General features: G+C 50.5%; 1 protein-coding gene across 2 annotated transcripts in view; it reads left to right on the top strand.

Moving 5' to 3' along the window:
* The first annotated feature begins 12,156 nt into the window (after positions 1-12,156).
* The window catches only part of LOC140193633 (syntaxin-5-like), a 49,857-nt gene continuing 39,094 nt past the window's right edge, over positions 12,157-22,919 (top strand). Inside the window, exon 1 of one of the 2 annotated variants that reach the window (XM_072250792.1) lies at positions 12,157-12,357. The gene's annotated coding sequence lies outside the window, so the exon portion shown is untranslated. Of the gene's footprint in view, positions 12,358-12,482; positions 12,554-22,919 lie in introns of those variants that run through there. The other variant, XM_072250793.1, reaches the window with a different exon arrangement.

Genomic DNA, 22,919 nt, shown 5'->3' with positions numbered 1-22,919 from the left:
CCTTAAATCCAAAACTGACACTCTGGATATGAGAACAGAACCCCTCGAACCCCGGACTGACATCCCAGAGAGTGAGATGGTGTCCTTGAAACCCAAAACTGTTGCACTGAACACTGGGATGGGATTGGAATCTAACACTCCAGAGATGGAAACGGAATTCCTTAACAGCCAGACTGTCACCCCAGAGATGGGAACGGAAGTGGAATCTCATAAACGCAAAACTGCCACTGTGGGAATGGGAAAGGAATTCTCAAAATCCCAGACTGTCACTCCGGGAATGGGATCAGAGTTGCTCGGATCCAGAACTATCTCTCCAGAACTAAGAAAGGATTCCCCAAGACAGCAAGCTGTCACTCTGGACACTGGGACGGGATTCCGGAAACTCCATACTGACATTCCAGAGATTGGGTCTGAATCCCTGAAGCCCAGCACTGTCAGTCCAGGAATGGATTTGGAATCCATCAATCGAAAAGGTGCAGCGGAACCCCAGGAAGATGAACACCTCACACTGCAGAGGAAATCTCAATCCCACAGCTCGAAACCCCAAGAATTTGAATCCCAGAAATCAGGAACACAAGATGCAAACCATTTACCATCTGAGAGGTCTGCTGCTCCTCAGGAAACAGATCCTGAGAATTCTGATCTCACTGAAAGACTGACTGAATCCCAAAACTCAGAACCCCACTCTACAGAGACAGTGACTGAACCCCCAAACTCAAAACCCCTCTCTACAGAGACAGTGGCTGAACCCCAAAACTCAAAACCCCTCTCTGCAGAGACAGTGACTGAACCCCAAAACTCAAAACCCAATCCTACAGAGACAGTGAGTGAACCCCAAAACTCAGAACCGCACTCTACAGAGACAGTGAGTGAACCCCAAAACTCAAAACCCCACTCTACAGAGACAGTGACTGAACCCCAAAACTCGAAACTCCTCTCTACAGAGACAGTGACTGAACCCCAAAACTCAAAACCCCACTCTTCAGAGACATTGACTGAACCCCAAAACGCAAAACCCCTCTCTACAGAGACAGTGGCTGAACCCCAAAACTCAGAACCCCACTCTACAGAGACAGTGACTGAACCCCAAAACTCAAAACCCCTCTCTACAGAGACAGTGACTGAACCCCAAAACTCAAAACCCTTCTCTGCAGAGACAGTGACTGAACCCCAAAACTCAGAACTCCACTCTACAGAGACAGTGACTGAACCCCAAAACTCAAAACCCCTCTCTACAGAGACAGTGACTGAACCCCACTCTACAGAGGCAGTGCCTGAACCCCAAAACTCAGAACCCCACTCTACAGAGACAGTGACTGAACCCCACTCTACAGAGACTGTGACTGAACCCCAAAACTCAGAACCCCTTTCTACAGAGACAGTGACTGAACCCCAAAACTCAAAACCCCTCTCTGCAGAGACAGTGACTGAACCCCAAGACTCAAAACCAAAACCCAATCCTACAGAGACAGTGAGTGAACCCCAAAACCCAGAACCCCACTCTACAGAGACAGTGACTGAACCCCAAAACTCAAACCCCCACTCTACAGAGACAGTGACTGAACCCCAAAACTCAAAACCCCTCTCTACAGAGACAGTGACTGAACCCCAAAACTCAGAACCCCATTCTACAGAGACAGTGACTGAACCCCACTCTACAGAGACAGTGACTGAACCCCAAAACTCAGAACCCAATCCTACAGAGACAGTGACTAAACTCCAAAATGCATAACCCTCTCCACAGAGAGACTGAACCCCAAAACTCAAAACCCCTCTCTACAGAAACAGTGACTGAACCCCAAAACATAACCCTTCTCTACAGAGACAGTGACTGAACCCCATAACTCAGAACCACTCTCTACAGAAAGACACTGGACCCCAAAACTCAGAACCCCTCTCTAAGTGACAATGACTGAACCCCAAAACTCAGATTCCTCTCTACCTTGACAGTGACTGAATCCAAAGTCCTCGGAATACCAGCCAGCAGCTCCGGAGCCACTCCTGGTCCACATCGGAGATCTGAGCCCCCGGATGAAGGCAGCTGCCCAACACCGAAAATCACGCTGCTCTCCTGATCAGCGGGAGAGGAGGTAAACCTAATCACCAGGCACCCTCCCTCTCGCCCCACCGCGGCTCCGCAGTTCACCGCTCCAAGGGAATAGCCAACGCAAGGTCACTCCCATTCCTCAGAGACGCAAACGGAGCGGGGAATCTGAACGGAATGACGACAATTCCCACAGGGAAGAGTTGAGCCTGGTTGTGTTAGTGGCCCGGGGACTAGGAGAGCGAGAGAGCGAGGGGTGGCAGAGATAGGGCAAGGGAAGGAGGAAGGAGCAGGAGAGAGAGAAAGAAAGGAAGAGAGAGAGAGAGAGAGGAGTGCAAGAGGGAGAGACGGAAACAGGAGGAAAGAACTGAAGCCCACGGTGGATGTCCAGCCCAGTTCTCGCCACCGGTGCGGCGAGCTCCCAATGACAACATCAGGACAATTCCGGCCACTTGAGAAAGCCAGGGTGGCTTCGTTACCTCCCTCTCCCACCCCACCCTCCACTGCAGCGTGCTCCTTACCGTTATTCCCTCAGACAGCAACAGGTCTTGTGGCTTTGTGCAATAAAATCTCGTGTCCTGGCTGAAGTGAGGCCCATCAGTTCATCCATCGGACGGCTGACACCGACAGGCTGAGCAGCTGGCAGGGAGAGGGAGTACAGGAAATCCAGGGTGTGAGCGAAAAGCACGCCTTAACAGTGGCAAAGTTTGTCACAACTGGAGAATGCCGACTGCTGGGATTCTGACAGGATTTCCTCACGTCACCTGTGTCGCAGAGCAGGTTTTACCGAGATAGGTTGGGCAAGCTCTCTTCTCTTCGCAGTGAGATTGAGGAGAGATGGAGGGGTGAGCGAGAGAGGGAGGAATGAGAGAGAAAGAGAGAAGAGGCAGGGAGAAAAAGAAGAAATGGTGAGACAGAGGGGAGTTGGGTGAAAAGCAGAGCGGGAAAGAAAAGAGGGAAAGGGAGGAAAAATTGTAGGGGGGGCTGTCAGACAGGAGAGAGATGTAACAGAGAGAGGGGGATAATAGAGTCAGAGAGAGCTGAGAGAATTGGATGAGAGGTGACAATGGAGTTGTATAAGATTATGAGGCATAGACCCGTCCCTATTCCCACTCCCCCCTCCTCCATCTGTCCATCACTCCCCCTCACCTGATCCACCTGTCACCTCCCAGTCTCTGTCACTATTCCCACTCTCCCCTCCTCCATCTGTCCATCACTCCCCCTCACCTGATCCACCTGTCACCTCCCAGTCTCTGTCACTATTCCCACTCTCCCCTCCTCCGTCTGTCCATCACTCCCCCTCACCTGATCCACCCGTCACCTCCCAGTCTCTGTCACTATTCCCACTCTCCCCTCCTCCGTCTGTCCATCACTCCCCCTCACCTGATCCACCCGTCACCTCCCAGTCTCTGTCACTATTCCCACTCTCCCCTCCTCCGTCTGTCCATCACTCCCCCTCACCTGGATCCACCCGTCACCTCCCAGTCTCTGTCACTATTCCCACTCTCCCCTCCACCGTCTGTCCATCACTCCCCCTCACCTGATCCACCCATCACCTCCCAGTCTCTGTCACTATTCCCACTCTCCACCCCTCCGTCTGTCCATCACTCCCCCTCACCTGATCCACCCGTCACCTCCCAGTCTCTGTCACTATTCCCACTCTCCTCTCCTCCGTCCATCACTCCCCCCACCTGATCCACCCGTCACCTCCCAGTCTCTGTCACTATTCCCACTCTCCCCCCCTCCGTCTGTCCATCACTCCCCCTCACCTGATCCACCCGTCACCTCCCAGTCTCTGTCACTATTCCCACTCTCCCCTCCTCCGTCTGTCCGTCACTCCCCCTCACCTGATCCACCCGTCACCTCCCAGTCTCTGTCACTATTCCCACTCTCCCCTCCTCCGTCTGTCCATCACTCCCCCTCACCTGATCCACCCGTCACCTCCCAGTCTCTGTCACTATTCCCACTCTCCCCTCCTCTGTCCGTCCATCACTCCCCCTCACCTCATCCACCCGTCACCTCCCAGTCTCTGTCACTATTCCCACTCTCCCCTCCTCCATCTGTCCATCACTCCCCCTCACCTGATCCACCCGTCACCTCCCAGTCTCTGTCACTATTCCCACTCTCCACCCCTCCGTCTGTCCATCACTCCCCCTCACCTGATCCACCCGTCACCTCCCCGTCTCTGTCACTATTCCCACTCTCCCCTCCTCCGTCTGTCCATCACTCCCCCTCACCTGATCCACCCGTCACCTCCCAGTCTCTGTCACTATTCCCACTCTCCCCTCCTCCGTCTGTCCGTCACTCCCCCTCACCTGATCCACCCGTCACCTCCCAGTCTCTGTCACTATTCCCACTCTCCCCTCCTCTGTCCGTCCATCACTCCCCCTCACCTGATCCACCCGTCACCTCCCAGTCTCTGTCACTATTCCCACTCTCCCCTCCTCCGTCTGTCCATTACTCCCCCTCACCTGATCCACCCGTCACCTCCCAGTCTCTGTCACTATTCCCACTCTCCCCCCGTCCGTCTGTCCATCACTCCCCCTCACCTGATCCACCCATCATCTCCCAGTCTCTGTCACTATTCCCACTCTCCACTCCTCCGTCTGTCCATCACTCCCCTCACCTGGATCCACCCGTCACCTCCCAGTCTCTGTCACTATTCCCACTCTCCCCTCCTCCGTCTGTCCATCACTCCCCCTCACCTGATCCACCCGTCAACCTCCCAGTCTCTGTCACTATTCCCACTCTCCTCTCCTCCGTCTGTCCATCACTCCCCCTCACCTGATCCACCCATCATCTCCCAGTCTCTGTCACTATTCCCACTCTCCACTCCTCCGTCTGTCCATCACTCCCCTCACCTGGATCCACCCGTCACCTCCCAGTCTCTGTCACTATTCCCACTCTCCCCTCCTCCGTCTGTCCATCACTCCCCCTCACCTGATCCACCCATCATCTCCCAGTCTCTGTCACTATTCCCACTCTCCACTCCTCCGTCTGTCCATCACTCCCCTCACCTGGATCCACCCGTCACCTCCCAGTCTCTGTCACTATTCCCACTCTCCTCTCCTCCGTCTGTCCATCACTCCCCCTCACCTGATCCACCCGTCACCTCCCAGTCTCTATCACTATTCCCACTCTCCCCTCCTCCATCTGTCCATCACTCCCCCTCACCTGATCCACCCGTCACCTCCCAGTCTCTGTCACTATTCCCACTCTCCCCTCCTCCGTCTGTCCATCACTCCCCGTCACCTGATCCACCCGTCACCTCCCAGTCTCTGTCACTATTCCCACTCTCCCCTCCTCCGTCTGTCCATCACTCCCCCTCACCTGATCCACCCATCACCTCCCAGTCTCTGTCACTATTCCCGCTCTGCTCTCCTCCGTCTGTCCATCACTCCCCCTCACCTGATCCACCCATGACCTCCCAGTCTCTGTCACTATTCCCACTCTCCCCTCCTCCGTCTGTCCATTATTCTCCCTCACCTGATACACCCGTCACCTCCCAGTCTCTGTCACTATTCCCACTCTCCCCTCCTCCGTCCGTCCATCACTCCCCTCACCTGGATCCACCCATCACCTCCCAGTCTCTGTCACTATTCCCACTCTCCCCTCCTCCGTCTGTCCATCACTCCCCCTCACCTGATCCACCCATCACCTCCCAGTCTCTGTCACTATTCCCACTCTCCCCTCCTCCGTCTGTCCATCACTCCCCCTCACCTGTTCCACCCGTCACCTCCCAGTCTCTGTCACTATTCCCACTCTCCCCTTCTCCGTCTGTCCATCACTCCCCCTCACCTGATCCACCCGTCACCTCCCAGTCTCTGTCACTATTCCCACTCTCCCCTCCTCCGTCTGTCCATTACTCCCCCTCACCTGATCCACCCGTCACCTCCCAGTCTCTGTCACTATTCCCACTCTCCCCCCGTCCGTCTGTCCATCACTCCCCCTCACCTGATCCACCCATCATCTCCCAGTCTCTGTCACTATTCCCACTCTCCACTCCTCCGTCTGTCCATCACTCCCCTCACCTGGATCCACCCGTCACCTCCCAGTCTCTGTCACTATTCCCACTCTCCCCTCCTCCGTCTGTCCATCACTCCCCCTCACCTGATCCACCCGTCAACCTCCCAGTCTCTGTCACTATTCCCACTCTCCTCTCCTCCGTCTGTCCATCACTCCCCCTCACCTGATCCACCCGTCACCTCCCAGTCTCTATCACTATTCCCACTCTCCCCTCCTCCATCTGTCCATCACTCCCCCTCACCTGATCCACCCGTCACCTCCCAGTCTCTGTCACTATTCCCACTCTCCCCTCCTCCGTCTGTCCATCACTCCCCGTCACCTGATCCACCCGTCACCTCCCAGTCTTTGTCACTATTCCCACTCTCCCCTCCTCCGTCTGTCCATCCCTCCCCCTCACCTGATCCACCCGTCACCTCCCAGTCTCTGTCACTATTCCCACTCTCCCCTCCTCCGTCTGTCCATCACTCCCCCTCACCTGATCCACCCATCACCTGCCAGTCTCTGTCACTATTCCCGCTCTGCTCTCCTCCGTCTGTCCATCACTCCCCCTCACCTGATCCACCCATGACCTCCCAGTCTCTGTCACTATTCCCACTCTCCCCTCCTCCGTCTGTCCATCACTCCCCGTCACCTGATCCACCCATCATCTCCCAGTCTCTGTCACTATTCCCACTCTCCCCTCCTCCGTCTGTCCATCACTCCCCCTCACCTGATCCACCCATGACCTCCCAGTCTCTGTCACTATTCCCACTCTCCCCTCCTCCGTCTGTCCATCACTCCCCGTCACCTGATCCACCCATCATCTCCCAGTCTCTGTCACTATTCCCACTCTCCCCTCCTCCGTCTGTCCGTCACTCCCCCTCACCTGATCCACTCGTCACCTCCCTGCCCTCTCACCTCTTTTCACTGGCCATTTCCCCTCTATCTGTCAGTCGAATGTGTCGGGATAGACACAAGACCCCCTGCGTCTATCCCGATAGCCAGCACACATCGGCACAGACGCAGGGGGTCCTGCAGATGTTGGAAATGCAGAGCAACACACACAGAATGCTGGGGAGCTCAGCAGGTCGGGCAGTGTATGTGGGGTCAAAGCTCCGGGCCAGGAACGTGCCAGAAACGAAGGGGGAATGGGACAGAAGGGGGAATGGGGACGGAAGGGGGAATGGGGACGGAAGGAGGAATGGGGACGGAAGGAGGAATGGGGACAGAAGGGGGAATGGGGACAGAAGGGGGAATGGGACAGAAGGGGGAATGGGGACAGAAGGGGGAATGGGACAGAAGAGGGACGGGACAGAAGGGGGAATGGGACAGAAGGAGGGATGGGGACAGAAGGGGAAGGGACGGAAGGGGAAATGGGACGGAAGGGGGAAGGGACGGAAGGGGGAATGGGGATGGAAGGGGGAAGGGACGGAAGGCAGCCATGGAGAGGAATAAAGAGTTGTCGTTTCAGACCCAGACTCTTCACTGGGACTCAGAGTCCTGAAGTTTCTCTCTGTGGACGCTGCCCGACCTGCTGAGTCCCTGCAGCAGTTTGCGTGTGTCGCTGTGTTCACACTGAAGTGCGGGAATTGGTTTAAGGAAGGGAAGCGGACAGTGAGGGACGTTTTTGGGGTCGAGTTTACCAGCCACTTGGGCCTGTGGTTGAACACGGCTTTGCGCAGTCTGCCTCTGGTGCAATGTGTCACGCTGTGGTGAATGGCGGGAGTGGTTCCAGGCCCAGCTTCCGCTCGGCACTGCTGGTGACAAATCCGAGCCCCCAGGAGCAACGCTGACGCTGCTGAGATAAGAGCTCACGACAAGGCGGCTGCGAACTGCCTCAGCAGATGATCTGGGAATTGGGCTCTCAAAGCATGAGGCAGGAGCAGAATCAGGCCACTCAGCCCATCAAGTCTGCTCCATGGCTGATTTACTATCCCTCTCAACCCCATTCTCCCGCTTCTCCCCGTCAACATCCACTTTAAATATACCCACAGCCACCTGTGGCGATGAATTCCACAGCCCCACCAGCTAATTATAGTTTCAAATTAAAATACGATTATTACTGTCCATCAACCCCCCCCCCCCCCAGTGGGTCTTGAAGAGGATACTGGATTCTTCCTCATCTCTGTTTGAACGGGATGTCCTCGTCTTCTGAAGCTGTGCCCTCTGGTCCTGGACTCCGCCACAGTAGATTACTTCAAATCTAATCAATAAGCTTCAAGGACTTGGCCTCAGTACCTCCCTGGGGAATTGGATCCTCGATTTCCTGACTTGTCAGTTCCAATTGGCAATGACGTCTCCTCCACAGGCTCAGGGCTGTGTGCTCGGCCCCCTGCTGTCCTCTCTCTACACCCATGACTGTGAGGCCGAGCACAGCTCCTGAGCCATATTCAAGACGCTGATATATTATCCCTCTCAACCCCGTTCTCCTGCCTTCTCCCCGTGACATTCGACGCCCCGACTAATCAAGAACCCATCAGCATCCCCTTCAGATAGACAGCACTGTCATGGGCTGAATCAAAGGTGGTGATGAATCCGCCTGCAGGACCGAGACTGAAACTCTGAGTGGTGCCACAATAACAACCTGTCCGTCAATGTCGGCAGCACTAAGGAGCTGATTATCGACTGCAGGAGGAGGAAACCGGACGTCTGTGAGCCAGTCCTCATCGGGGGAATCAGAGGTGGAGAGGGTCAGCAACTTTAAATTCCCCAGTGTTATCATTTCAGAGTTGACCCATAAGAGCAATTACGAATAAAGCACAGCGGTGTCTCTACTTCCTGAGAGTTTGTGAGGATTCGGCGTGATATCTACAACTTAGACAGACTTCTGTAGATGTGTAGTGCAGAGTATATCGACTGGCTGCATCACGGCCTGGTGTGGAAACACCAATGTCCTCGAATGGAAAATCCTACAAAAGGTAGTGAATTTGGCCCTGTCCATCATGGGTAAAGCCCTCCCCACCATTGAGCACATCTACACGGTACACTGTCACAGGAAAGCAGCATCTATCATCAGGGACTCCACCACCCAGGCCAGGCTCCCTTCTCACTGCTGCCATCGGGAAGGAGGTACAGGAGCCTCAGGTCCCACACCACCAGGTTCAGGAACAGTTATTACCCCTCAACCATCAGGCTCCTGAACCAGAGGGGATAACCTCAACTCTGAACTGATTCCATCAGGAAGGAGGTACAGGAGCCTCAGGTCCCACACCACCAGGTTCAGGAACAGTTATTACCCCTCAACCATCAGCTCCCGAACCAGAGGGATAATTTCATTCAACCTCACTTGCCCCATCACTGAACTGTTCCCAGAACCTACGGACTCACTTTCAAGGTCTCTTAGAAACATAGAAAGCCTACAGCATAATACAGGTCCTTTGGCCCACAAAGTTGTGCCGAACATGTCCCTACCTTAGAAATCACTAGGCTTACCTATAGCCCTCTATTTTTCTAAGCTGCATGTACCTATGCAAGAGTCTCTTAAAAGACCCTATCGTATCGGCCTCCACCACTGTTGCCAGCAGCCCATTCCACGCACTCACCACTCTCTGAGTAAAAAACTTATCCCTGACATCTCCTCTGTACCTACTTCCAAGCACCTTAAAACTGTGCCCTCTCATGTCAGCAATTTCGGCCCTGAAAAAAGCCTCTGACTATCCACACAATCTATACCTCTCATCATCTTATACACCTCTATCAGGTCACCTCTCATCCTCCGTCGCTCCAAGGAGAAAAGGTCAAGTTCACTCAACCTATTCTCATAAGGCATGCTCCCCAATCCAGGCAACATCCTTGTAAATCTCCTCTGCATCCTTTCTATGTCTTCCACATCCTTCCTGTAGTGAGGCGACCAGAACTGAGCACAGTACTCCAAGTGGGGTCTGACCAGGGTCCTATATAGCTGCAACATTACCTCTTGGCTCTTAAACTTAATCCCACGGTTGATGAAGGCCAATGCATCGTATGCCTTCTTAACCACAGAGTCAATCTGTGTAGCAGCTTTGAGTGTCCTATGGACTCGGACCCCAATCCCTCTGATCCTCCACGCTGCCAGCAGTCTTATCATTAATACTATATTCTGCCATCATATTTGACCTACCAAAATGAACCATTTCACACTTATCTGGGTTGAATTCCATCTGCCACTTCTCAGCCCAGTTTTGCATCCTATCAATGTCCTGCTGTAATCTCCACACTATCCACAACACCTCCAACCTTTGTGTCATCAGCAAATTTACTAACCCATCCCTCCACTTCCTCATCCAGGTCATTTATAAAAATCACAAAGAGTAAGGGCCCCAGAACAGATCCCTGAGGCACACCACTGGTCACCGACCTCCATGCAGAATATGACCCGTCTACAACCACTCTTTGCCTTCTGTGGGCAAGTCAATTCTGGATCCAGAAAGCAATGTCCCCTTGGATCCCATGCCTCCTTACTTTCTCAATAAGCCTTGCATGGGGTACCTTATCAGATGCCTTGCTGAAATCCATATACACTACATCTACTGCTCTTCCTTCATCAATGTGTTTAGTCTCATCCTCAAAAATTCAATCAGGCTCATAAGGCACGACCTGCCCTTGACAAAGCCATGCTGACTATTCCTAATCATATTATACCTCTCCAAATGTTCATAAATCCTACCTCTCAGGATCTTCTCCATCAAATTACCAACCACTAAAGTAAGACTCACTGGTGTATAATTTCCTGGGTTACTCCCTTTCTTGAATAAAGGAACAACATCCGCAACCCTCCAATCCTCTGGAACCTCTCCCATCCCCATTGACGATGCAAAGATCATCGCCAGAGGCTCAGCAATCTCCTCCCCCGACTCCCACAGTAGCCTGGGGTGCATCCCGTCTGGTCCCAGTGACTTATCCAACTTGATGCTTTCCAAAAGCTCCAGCACATCCTCTTTCTTAATATCTAAATGCTCAAGTTTTTCAGTCCGCTGCAAGTCATCACTACAATCACCAATATCCTTTCCCTAGTGAATACTGAAGTAAAGTATTCATTAAGTACCTCTGCCATTTCCTCCAGTTCCATACACACTTTCCCACTGTCACACTTGATAGGTCCTATTCTTTCACGTCTTATCCTCTTGCTCTTCACATACTTGTAGAATGCCTTGGGGTTTTCCTTAATCCTGCCTGCCAATGCCTCCTCATGGCCCCTTCTGTCTCTCCTAATTTCCTTCTTAAGCTCCTTCCTATTAGCCTTATAATCTTCTAGCTCTCTGACATTACCTAGCTCTCTGAACCTTTTGTAGGCTTTTCTTCTTGACTAGATTTATTACAGCTTTTGTACACCATGGTTCCTGTACCCTACCATAACTTTCCCTATCTCATTGGAATGCACCTATGCAGAACTCCACACAAGTATCCCCTGAACATTTGCCACATTTCTTCCGTACTTCTCCCTGAGAACATCTGTTTCCAATTTAAGCTTCCAATTTCCTGCCTGATAGCCTCATAATTCCCCTTACTCCAATTAAACCCTTTTCTAACTTGTCTATCTCCAATGCTATTGTAAAGGAGATAGAATAATGATCACTATCTCCAAAATGCTCTACCACTTAGATCTGACACCTGACCAGGTTCATTTCCCAATACCAAATCAAGTTCAGTCTCTCCTCTTGTAGGCTTATCTACATATTGTGCCAAGAAACCTTCCTGAACACACCTAGCAAACTCCAGCCCATCTAAACCCCTCGCTCTAGGGAGACTCTTCATCTCAGGTTCTCCGTATTTATTGCTTATTTACCTATTATTATTTCCTTCGTTTTGTGTTTGCGCAGTTTTTGTCGTTTGTTGCAAACTGGTTCAGCGCCCAAGTTGGCGTGGTCTGTCATTAAACCTGTTATGAATATTATTCTAATATGGATTAATTGAGTATTCTCGCAAGAAAATGAATATCAGGGATGTATATAAATAGAGTTGTATATATAATCATGCACTTTGATATTAAATATAATTTGAACTTTGATATTAAACCAGCTTCTAAGGACAGGATCCCTTTAAATCGTGGCCCCGCCTTTCTCACGACAGGGGGCGGGCGGGCGCTGCGGGGGTTCAGCGGGAGACGCGCATGCGTCGGGCGACGTGGCAGTCACGTGGGTCGGGCTGACGGCAGCAGCTCTCCGCTCGAGCGCGGGGGGAGGGGGATCGGGAAGACGTGTCCGGTGCCGCCATCGTCGCTGAGAGAGACCGGAGGCTGGCGAACCTTCCGTTCAGTCGCCAACGAAGCGACGCCGTCGAGCTGGTGGGGGCGGCCGGTCAGCCATCGGAAAGACTCCGAGCCCGGGGTGGTGAGTCTTCCCCGTCCCGACGTTAAACCGGAGGGCCGTTAAAGGGAGGTGGGAGGGACGGAGGGAGCGGGGCAGGTGATGGACGCTCGGCTGGTCCAATAGCTGTGCGGTCGTGCTCTGAAGCGTCCAATCAAAGGGCGAGAAGGCTGGTGAGGTGGCCGTCACTCGACAGCCCCGACGCTGCGAGTCAAAGCCTGTGAGTCAGTTTTAATGTATGTAGTCTCTTTGCCTTTCCTTTCCTCCTCTCCTCTCCGCGCCGCTGGCGGCGATCTGCTCCGTGTCCGCCGGCGCTCAGTTACCCTGCCTCTTTTTTCCGCTGTCAGGCTGCGGTTGTGTCATCTGCAGCCGCTGGCTTTGGGCTGAGGCTTGACGTGGAACGGGCTGGACAAAATCTGCGGTTGCTGGAAATCCAAGCAACACAGTCTCTTTGACCCAGCATGATTCCAGAATCCGCAGATAGAGTGGATGTGGAGAGGATGTCTCCTGTCGTGGGGGAGTCTAGGACCAGAGGACACAGATAGAGTGGATCTGGAGGGGATGTTTCCTATAGTGGGGGAGTCTAGGACCAGAGGACACAGATAGATTGGACATGGAGGGGATGTTTCCTATAGTGGGGGAGTCTAGGACCAGAGGACACAGATAGAGTGGATGTAGAGAGGATGTTTCCTATAGTGGGGGAGTCTAGGACTTGAGGCCAGAGATAGAGTGGACGTGGAGGGGATGTTTCCTATAGTGGGGGAGTCTAGGACAGAGGACACAGATAGAGTGGATGTAGAGAGGATGTTTCCTATAGTCGGGGAGTCTAGGACCAGAGGACACAGATAGAGTGGATGTGGAGGGGATGTTTCCTATAGTGGGGAGTCTGGGACCAGAGGACACAGATAGAGAGGATGTGGAGGGGATGTTTCCGATAGTGGGGGAGTCTAGGACCTGAGGACACAGATAGAGTGGATGTGGAGAGGATGTTTCCTACAGTGGGGGAGTCTAGGACCAGAGGACACAGATAGAGTGGATGTGGAGGGGATGTTTCCTATAGTGGGGGAGTCTAGGACCAGAGGGTACAGATAGAGTGGATGTGGAGAGGATGTTTCCTATAGTGGGGGAGTCTAGGACCAGAGGCCACAGATAGGGTGGATGTGGAGGGGATGTGTCCTATAGTGGGGGAGTCTGGGACCAGAGGACGCAGATAGAGTGGATGTGGAGAGGATGTTTCCTACAGTGGGGGAGTCTAGGACCAGAGGACACAGATAGAGTGGATGTAGGGAGGATGTCTCCTATGGTGGGGGAGTCTAGGACCAGAGGCCACAGATAGAGTGGATGTGGAGAGGATGTTTCCTATCGTGGGGGAGTCTGGGACCAGAGGACACAGATAGAGTGGATGTGGAGGGGATGTTTCCTATAGTGGGGGAGTCTAGGACCAGAGGGTACAGATAGAGTGGATGTGGAGAGGATGTTTCCTATAGTGGGGGAGTCTAGGACCAGAGGCCACAGATAGGGTGGATGTGGAGGGGATGTGTCCTATAGTGGGGGAGTCTGGGACCAGAGGACGCAGATAGAGTGGATGTGGAGAGGATGATTCCTATAGTGGGGGAGTCTAGGACCAGAGGACACAGATAGAGTGGATGTGGAGGGGATGTTTCCTATAGTGGGGAGTCTGGGACCAGAGGACACAGATAGAGTGGATGTGGAGAGGATGTTTCCTACAGTGGGGGAATCTAGGACCAGAGGACACAGATAGAGTGGATGTGGAGAGGATGTTTCCTATAGTGGGGGAGTCTAGGACCAGAGGACACAGATAGAGTGGATGTGGAGAGGATGTTTCCTATAGTGGGGGAGTCTAGGACCAGAGGACACAACCTCAGAATAGAGGGACGTCCAATTAGAAGAGAGATGAGGAGGAATTTCTTTAGCCAGAGGGTGATGAATCTGTGGAATTTATTGCCACAAACAGCTGGTGTATTTTAAGTGGAGGCTGATTGGTTTTTGATTCGTCAGGGCTTCAAAGGTTATGGAGAGAAGACAGGAGAATGGGGTTAAGATCGAATGGTGAAGTAGACTCGATGGGCTGAATTGCTTATACCCAGCAACTTACTATGAAGTAATTGCTCATTGCAGTTTGCCAGCCATCCCATGCACAGCGATATTACATGGATGATCTGTTTTTAATGATGGTGCTTGAGTCAGGACAAAGGGGGGAGGGAAGAGCTTCCTTTCCTTTCCCCCCTTCCATGCCCTCTGGAGGTACATTGGTCGCTGCGTTCAGGGCAAGAGCACACGTACAGCATTGTGCTCCTGTCGTATGGTGCTGGATGAGATCCGAAACCAGGGTTTAATGGGCCAAATGGTTTAATTCTGCCCCCATCTTGTGCTTGTGCCTCCATCTGTTGCCTTCACTGATGACTACAAAGGGCACTGAGGTTGGAAAGCAGCAACGAACATCAGGGACCCCCACCACCCAGGCCATGCTCTCTTCTCGCCGCTGCCATCAGGAAGGAGGTACAGGAGCCTCAGGTCCCACACCACCAGGTTCAGGAACAGTTATTACCCCTCAACCATCAGGCTCCTCAACCAGAGGGGTAACTTCACTTGCCCCATCACTGAAATGCTCCCACAACCTATGGACTCCTCTTCATCTCATGTTCTCAATATTTATTGCTTATTTATTTATTTTTATTACTTAGTTTTTTTTCTTTTGTATTTGCACAGTTGGTTGTCTTTTGCGCACTGGTTGTCTGTCCTGTTGGGTGCAAGCTTTTGTTGATTCTATTATGGTTATAGGATTTACTGAGTATGCCTGCAAGAGAATGAATCTCTAGGTTGATAAATATGGTGATTTATACTTTTCCTATAAATGCTGCCTGGCCTGCTGCGTTTCACCAGCATTTTGTGTGTGTTGCCTGTACTTTTACCTTTGACAATTGTAAAAGGTTCTGTAGAATTAGGGGATAAAATGCAAGGGAGTTTTCCATAACTCGAGCAGAAATTATTTATCATCAGCACATCTGGTTGTGGGAACTTGAAATGGGTCTGCATTTCCCTGTTAGCATGCTGTACAGTATAATTAGCTGGTTACAAAGTTAATGGGGAGGGACTTCAAGCTGTAGAAATTGTCTATTTAAATATTACTGTTTCTTCACAGTTATTAATAGACAGACTCATTGCATGGTATCACCTGCTAATCTTCAAGCTCGAGTGAACCTTGCACTGGATATTTCCATGAATTTGCGTCATGCTTGGTTTAAAAGTACTGGGTGTTTTCTTCAAGGCAGCACTTCAATGTCAGCTTGATGTTATTGTTGCTAAATGTGTGGTACAGCTCCCTTGCCTTTCAGCCAGGGAGCTGAAAGTTTGAGAATCTACGTGGGGGTTGAGTGTCTACAGTCATTAGGTGCACCTGCTTGTTAATGCAGATATCTAATCGGCATGCAGACGTGGTCAAGAGGTTCAGTGGTTGTTCAAACCGAACACCAGAATGGGGAAGAAATGTGATCTAACTGACTTTGATCATGGTGCCAGATGGGGTGGTTTGAGTATCTCAGAAACTGCTGATCTCCTGGGATCTTCACACACACACACACACACACACACTAGTCTCTAGAGTTTACAGAGAATGGTGTGAAAAACAGAAAACATTCAGTGAGTGGCAGTTCTGTGGGTGAAAAAGCCTCGTTAATGAGAGAGGTCAGAGGAGAATGGCCAGACTGGCTCAAGCTGACAGAATCGCGCAAACGGCCAAAAACACCGAATAGAAAACATCACAGTACCATTGAAACAGTTGTTGTTCAGAGCAAACATCAGAATCGGGAAGAAATGTGACGAAAGTGACTCTGACCCCAGAATGATTGGTGGGGCCATGTTTGAGTATCTCAGAAACTGCTGATCTCCTGGAATTGTCATGCAGAGTTTACAGAGAATGGTGTGAAAAACAAAATAAAACATCCAGTGAGCGGCAGTTCTGTAGGTGAAAATGCCTTGTTAATGAGAGAGGTCAGAGGAGAATGGCCAGACCGGTTCAAGCTGACAGTAACTCAAATAGCCACACATTACAACAGTGATGTGCAGAAGAACGTCTCTGAGCACACAACACGTTGAACCCTGAAGTGGACGGGCTACAGCAGCAGAAGGCCATGAACATACACTCGGTGGCCATTTTGTTAGGTACAGGAGGACGCTGATAAAGTGGCCACTGAGCAATCTAGTCTGATAACCCGATGGAAGTTAGAGATTTTAACTCTCATCTGCACATTCGGTAGAATGTAAGAGGAAAAGTGTTTTCTCTTCCTTCTGAAACACAGCCACAGCAGTTTGTACAGTAAGACTGTGCGCAGTTTGGCTGCATTCAAAGTATTCCTTATGTAGTGAAGTGGTTGGGGATGTGAATAGAGTCATTTTTGCAGGTTTGCTCTTCTTTCAGCGTTTGGTGGGACTTTTAGGCAAATGGGTACTGCTTTATCAGACTGGGTATGCTGAACTGGTTTTCTGCCTAATTATTTGGTACGGATGGAGGCAGATTTGACCACACTGGCCTTTTCACTTTGGGATTTACATATGGGATCTGTGCTTTGAACAGTTGGGAACAGACATAGCTGTGTAACTGTGTGGAGTTGCAGAGTCTTATTGGCAACTCAGGCAGACAGACTGTTCCCTGGATGGAGCATTTAACCCACAGTAAAAACTCCCAGGTATGTTTGAGAGTGAGGACCATAAACGCTGGAGCAGAATTAGGCCATTCTGCCCATCAAGCCTACCCCACCATTCAATCATGGCTGATTTGGAGCAACGAATGCCACAGATTCACCACCCTCTGGCAAAAGAAATGCTCCTGTTCTCTGTTCCAAAGAAACGTCCTATTATGTTTCCTATGCCTTCTGGTCCAAGACTCTCCCAGCCCTTCCAGTCTGTGCCAAACTGTTATTCTGGCTCATCCCATCCGGACCATAGCCCTCCATACCCCTTCCATCCAAATTTCTTCAGTCATCCACTACTTCCAGCGGAAATACTCGAACCATGCTCTTGAGGGAAGTATAATTAACCTTTCACACTTAACCTATGACCTCTAGTTGTGGTCTTAATGGGAAAAGCCTGCTTGCATTTACCCTCTCAATACCCCTCATTATTTTATATACCTCTATGAAATCTTTCCTCATTCTACGAGGGGAACCGTTGAGAGCCGTGTCCAGGATGGACTTGCGTGGCCTTTTAGTGTCCAGTGTTACAGGCTGCGAAAAGGGGAAGTGCTGTGTGCTGTTGGTGTTCTGCTTCGGCAGGCAATCTCCGGTGCACCGGACTGTGCAGGCACTTTGTGGCTGTGACAGCTGCTGTGCTTGGGGTGTGAGGCTTTCATTCATCCCAGGGTCAAAGGGAAGGGAAGTGATACAAACTGTTTGTCACGCCAACATATTGGGCAACGGAAACAGGCCATTGCTGAGTGCTCGTTTCCCAGTTAAACATACGGATATTCCAGCATAGCAGTTGTTGAGTGGCTCGCCGAGCCGGCTTGTTAGCTTGCAGATGTTTCGTTACCCAGCAGCAACATCATCAGTGCATTTATTAATTGAAGGACGTCGTGGAATTCAAGCTGCCCCCCCCCCCCCCTCCCGGCCGGCAATCCCCTGAGTTAACCCCAGCCTAATCACAGGTGAATTTGCAACCTACCAACCGGTACATCTTTAGACTGTCGGGGGAAACCCACATGGTCAAGGGGGAGACGTGTAATCCCTTACAGGCAGGGGTGGGAATTGAACCTGGGTCGTCTGCACTGTAAATTGCAGTGCTAACCACTACACACCATGTCACCCCAGCACAGTTACTAAACGAACCACACTATGCCCAGAGTCATCTGCAATTCTGAGTCTTTCAGAACCAGTGAGTATAGGTCGTTGAAATCATCACATAGACGAAGTGACAGAGAATCTGTGAGTACAGGGTGCAGTTTTCTGGTGAATTAGCTTAGAGATTTGAAAGTGAAAGTGTCATTAACTCGTCTGAATTGTCGTCATCTGGTACGCTAGGGATAATCTAGTCAGAGTTAACTCCGTAGACGATTGATTTAGTCTCTTGTGCACACCTTCTAAAGAATGAGGGTGTGTACTGGTTGTGAGTAAATCAGCTCTGAACTGGGAGGACAAAACTGCCGTTTATATCACACACCACATCAAGTTCCTTTCACACCTCATCCCAAGCTGACAGAGCTACGTTGGCTTCCCATCAGGGAAATGTAGTTTAAAATGTAAACGCCCCCCCCCCCCCGCCCCAATGACTTTTCCTGCCTCTTAGCAACCAGTCTTGCAATTATTAGGAAGAAGGGTCTTCGCCCGAAATGTCTTTCCCATCGTTGCTGTTTGGTCTGCTGAGTTCCTCCAGCATTTTTGTGTCTGTTTTGGATCTCCAGGATCAGCAGGATTTCTCATGTTTGCAATTATTACTGTTGTGTTATTATTATCAAATATACTGAGGTACGGTGAAAAACTTGGTTTTGCATTCCAACTATCAAGGTCATCTCTTTACACCAGTACTTCAAGGTAGTGCAAGGGAGAAGCAATAACTGAATGCAGAATAGACTGTTACAGTTACACAGAAGGTGCAACGCATGCAGATTACCGGGTGCAAGGGCCATAATAAGGTAGATTGTGAGGTCAAGAATCAATCTTAATGAATCTAGGGACAGGAGTGACCCCAGCCATTATCAATACTCGTCAGAGATTGTCTGCCTGGTGTCAGTGGTCACATAACCAGGACTTGTGATCTGCACCGGCTGCTCATACGATCATCCACCACCTGCTCCCATGGCTTCATGTGACCCTGATCGGGTGGGGAGGCTTAGCTAAGATTTAGATTTGTAGATTATAAGGACACAGTTCTCTTTTATTGTCATTTAGTAATGCATGCATTAAGAAATGGTACAATGTTCCTCCAGAATGATATCACAGAAACACAAGACAAACCAAGACTAAAAAAACTGACAAAAACCACATAATTATAATGTATAGTTACAACTGTGCAAAGCAATACTGTAATTAGATAAAGAACAGGCCCTGGGCACGGTAAAAATAACTCTCAAAGTCTTTCGAAAGTAGGTTCTACTCCTTGCCCAAGGGTGACCTCTGGGCTAGCAGTAGGAAGGAGCACCTTACACCTCCTTTGATAGAGATGTATCTCCACCCTGCCACCAATACTCTGATAATAAACTTCAGTTTGACCTTGTATAGTGGGGGCTGAGGGTGCATCTATTGAGAATTCTCAGTAAGGATTTTCAGGTCTGCCTGGTTTCCCTTGTCCTGTGATAATCAGCTTCCTCGACCCTATGGGAAGAGAGTCTGCACAGATGTAGTGTAGTTCATAATCTCGGGACCCTGACGCACTCTGCAGTGCTGAAGTAACAGTCAACGGCCGATATGCGGACTGGCCGTGATTATCAGATTATGCTGAAGAAACCGTCACAGTGAACAGCGGCCGGTATGCGGACTGGCTGAGATTATCAGTTTACGCTGATACTGATGGATAGTGATGAAGAAATCAGGGAATCTCACTGATGTGCACGTTTTAAGGGATATTGCAACCAGGAACTCACCTTCAAAGTTACTTTACGAATTTGCTCTCTCGGTGCACATCACCAAAGATCTGATTTCCGCTGTTCTCGCCCTGCCAGCACCGTCTTTCTGCTGTTGTGCTCTGTGACTCTATACTAGGCAAAATAATCCAGAATAAATTATGCCTCAGAATACAGATTAGGTTATTGCTGTTTTGGAATTCTGCTCTGCATGTTTTGGGAGCTGCGTTTGCCATTTGGCTATGAGAGCTAAGAGTGCTCCCTAATATTGAATTGTTGTGATACAGATCAATGATGTGGTTAAGGTTGAGGCAGTTCCCATCCTGACCTATGCTGAGGTGTTGGGAGTTTGGCGATGAACTGTGGAGGGGGAAACTTCTCCTGCCGATGCGTGGGAAAAGTCTAATTCACTTTGTTGACTCAGCCAGCTCCATCACAGCCACGTTCCTCCCCACCATCAAGAATTCTTCAAGAGGCAGTGTCTCAGTACAAACCCTCTCCTGGTCTCCAACCGGAACACGCTGCTTCTTATGGGTATCGTTGGGGTGGAAATCAGGAGCCTGAAGGCCCACACTGAATGATTTTGGAAATCTGTTGGGAGTGGTGAGCGTGGAGAGCCGCGCGCGAGGGGGGGATGGGTGGGTGGTGAGGGTGTGGGACAGGAGGCAGAGAAGGAGTGATGGGTGGGGGGTGGTGTGAGTGCAGACACACCCAGCCCTGAGACACCAGGCAAGGTCATTTGATTCCAAACAATTGGTTTATTGATCATTACAGAATGTCTCTCTGGTGCTTCCTGCTCCCTCCCCTCTCCCTTCCCCTTTTCCCCAACATGATTAGGTACATTTAAGAGATTCTGAGATAGGCACATGAATAATGGAAAAATGGAGGGTTATGTGGGTGGGAAGGGTTAGATTGCTCTTGAGCACGTTAAAATGTCAGGGCAAAGGGTCTCGGCCCGAAACGTCGACTGTGCTTCTTCCAATGGATGCCATCTGGCTTGCTGCGTTCCACCAGCATTTTGGGTGTGTTGCTTGAATTTCCAGCACCTGCAGATTTCCTCGTGTTTTGCACAGTACTGTAGTAATTTTATGTATTGCACTGTACTGCTGTCACAAAAAAAACAAATTTCATGACGTGTGAGTGATGATAAACCTGATTCTGATCTGGGTCTCTATTGTGGACTGAGAGTGGGAAGGGGGCAGGGAGAGGGGAATCATGGTTGGGAAAAGGGGAAGGAGAGGGGAGGGAGCGGGAAGCACCAGAGAGACATTCTGTAATGATCAATAAACCAATTGTTTGGAATCAAATGACCTTGCCTGGTGTCTCAGGGCTGGGTGTGTCTGTACCCACCCCTGACACTCCTTCTCTGCCCCCTGCCCCCCCTCCTCGCAGCAATCCACCCTCACCATTCCCAACATCATTTGTTCCCACCAGATTTACAAACTGGCTCTCCGCTCCACGTTGACAAATACAGGACTGTGTAAAAGGCTCAGGCACCCTAGCGATATATATTTGTGCCTAAGTCCTTTGCACAGAACTGTAGAAAGCGTTTTTTTAAAAAATTGCGCTGGTAAGAATTTGTTGTATTGCTGACCTCAATGTCCCAAAAGGCCACTGGAGTACTTTAAATAGTTATTTCTGTACTTTGCTAACAGCAAACTTCTACCTGCCACATTTAAATAAATATGAATATATTTTCTGGATCTGCCTGAAGGAGGAAATGAGTGACGTAATTTTCTCGATAAAATGGTGTTGTGACCATTCGCATGGTGAATAGAGGGGATCAGTTTTGAAGGACTCATTACAACTCAGATGAACGACAGATGGAAAACCGTGATCACTCACATCATACAACACGGCACATGACGATGATGATCGGTCTGGAACAGTAACCGTGATCGCTCACATCGTACAACACGGCACATGACGATGATGATCGGTCTGGAACAGTAACCGTGATCGCTCACATCGTACAACACGGCACATGACGATGATGATCGGTCTGGAACAGTAACCGTGATCGCTCACATCGTACAACACGGCACATGACGATGATGATCGGTCTGGAACAGTAACCGTGATCGCTCACATCATACAACACGGTACATGACGATGATGATCGGTCTGGAACAGTAACCGTGATCGCTCACATCATACAACACGGCACATGACGATGATGATCGGTCTGGAACAGTAACTGTGATCGCTCACATCGTACAACACGGCACATGATGATGATCAGTCTGGAACAGTAACCGTGATCGCTCACATCATACAACACGGCACATGACGATGATGATCGGTCTGGAACAGTAACCGTGATCGCTCACATCATACAACACGGCACATGACGATGATGATCGGTCTGGAACAGTAACTGTGATCGCTCACATCGTACAACACGGCACATGATGATGATCGGTCTGGAACAGTAACCGTGATCGCTCACATCATACAACACGGCACATGACGATGATGATCGGTCTGGAACAGTAACCGTGATCGCTCACATCGTACAACACGGCACATGACGATGATGATGATCGGTCTGGAACAGTAACCGTGATCACTCACATCATACAACACGGCACATGACGATGATGATGATCGGTCTGGAACAGTAACCGTGATCGCTCACATCGTACAACACGGCACATGACGATGATGATGATCGGTCTGGAACAGTAACCGTGATCACTCACATTGTACAACATGGCACATGACGACGATGATCGGTCTGGAACAGTAACTGTGATCGCTCACATCATACAACACGGCACATGACGATGATGATCGGTCTGGAACAGTAACCGTGATCACTCACGTCATACAACACGGCACATGACGATGATGATCGGTCTGGAACAGTAACCGTGATCGCTCACGTCATACAACACGGCACATGACGATGATGATCGGTCTGGAACAGTAACCGTGATCGCTCACATCGTACAACACGGCACATGACGATGATGATGATCGGTCTGGAACAGTAACTGTGATCGCTCACATC

The sequence above is a fragment of the Mobula birostris genome, unplaced genomic scaffold, assembly GCF_030028105.1.
Source record: "Mobula birostris isolate sMobBir1 unplaced genomic scaffold, sMobBir1.hap1 scaffold_644, whole genome shotgun sequence".
Classification (NCBI taxonomy): Eukaryota; Metazoa; Chordata; class Chondrichthyes; order Myliobatiformes; family Myliobatidae; genus Mobula; species Mobula birostris.
Note: the sequence above shows the minus strand (reverse complement) of the source record. Positions and strands in the feature narration are given on the sequence as shown.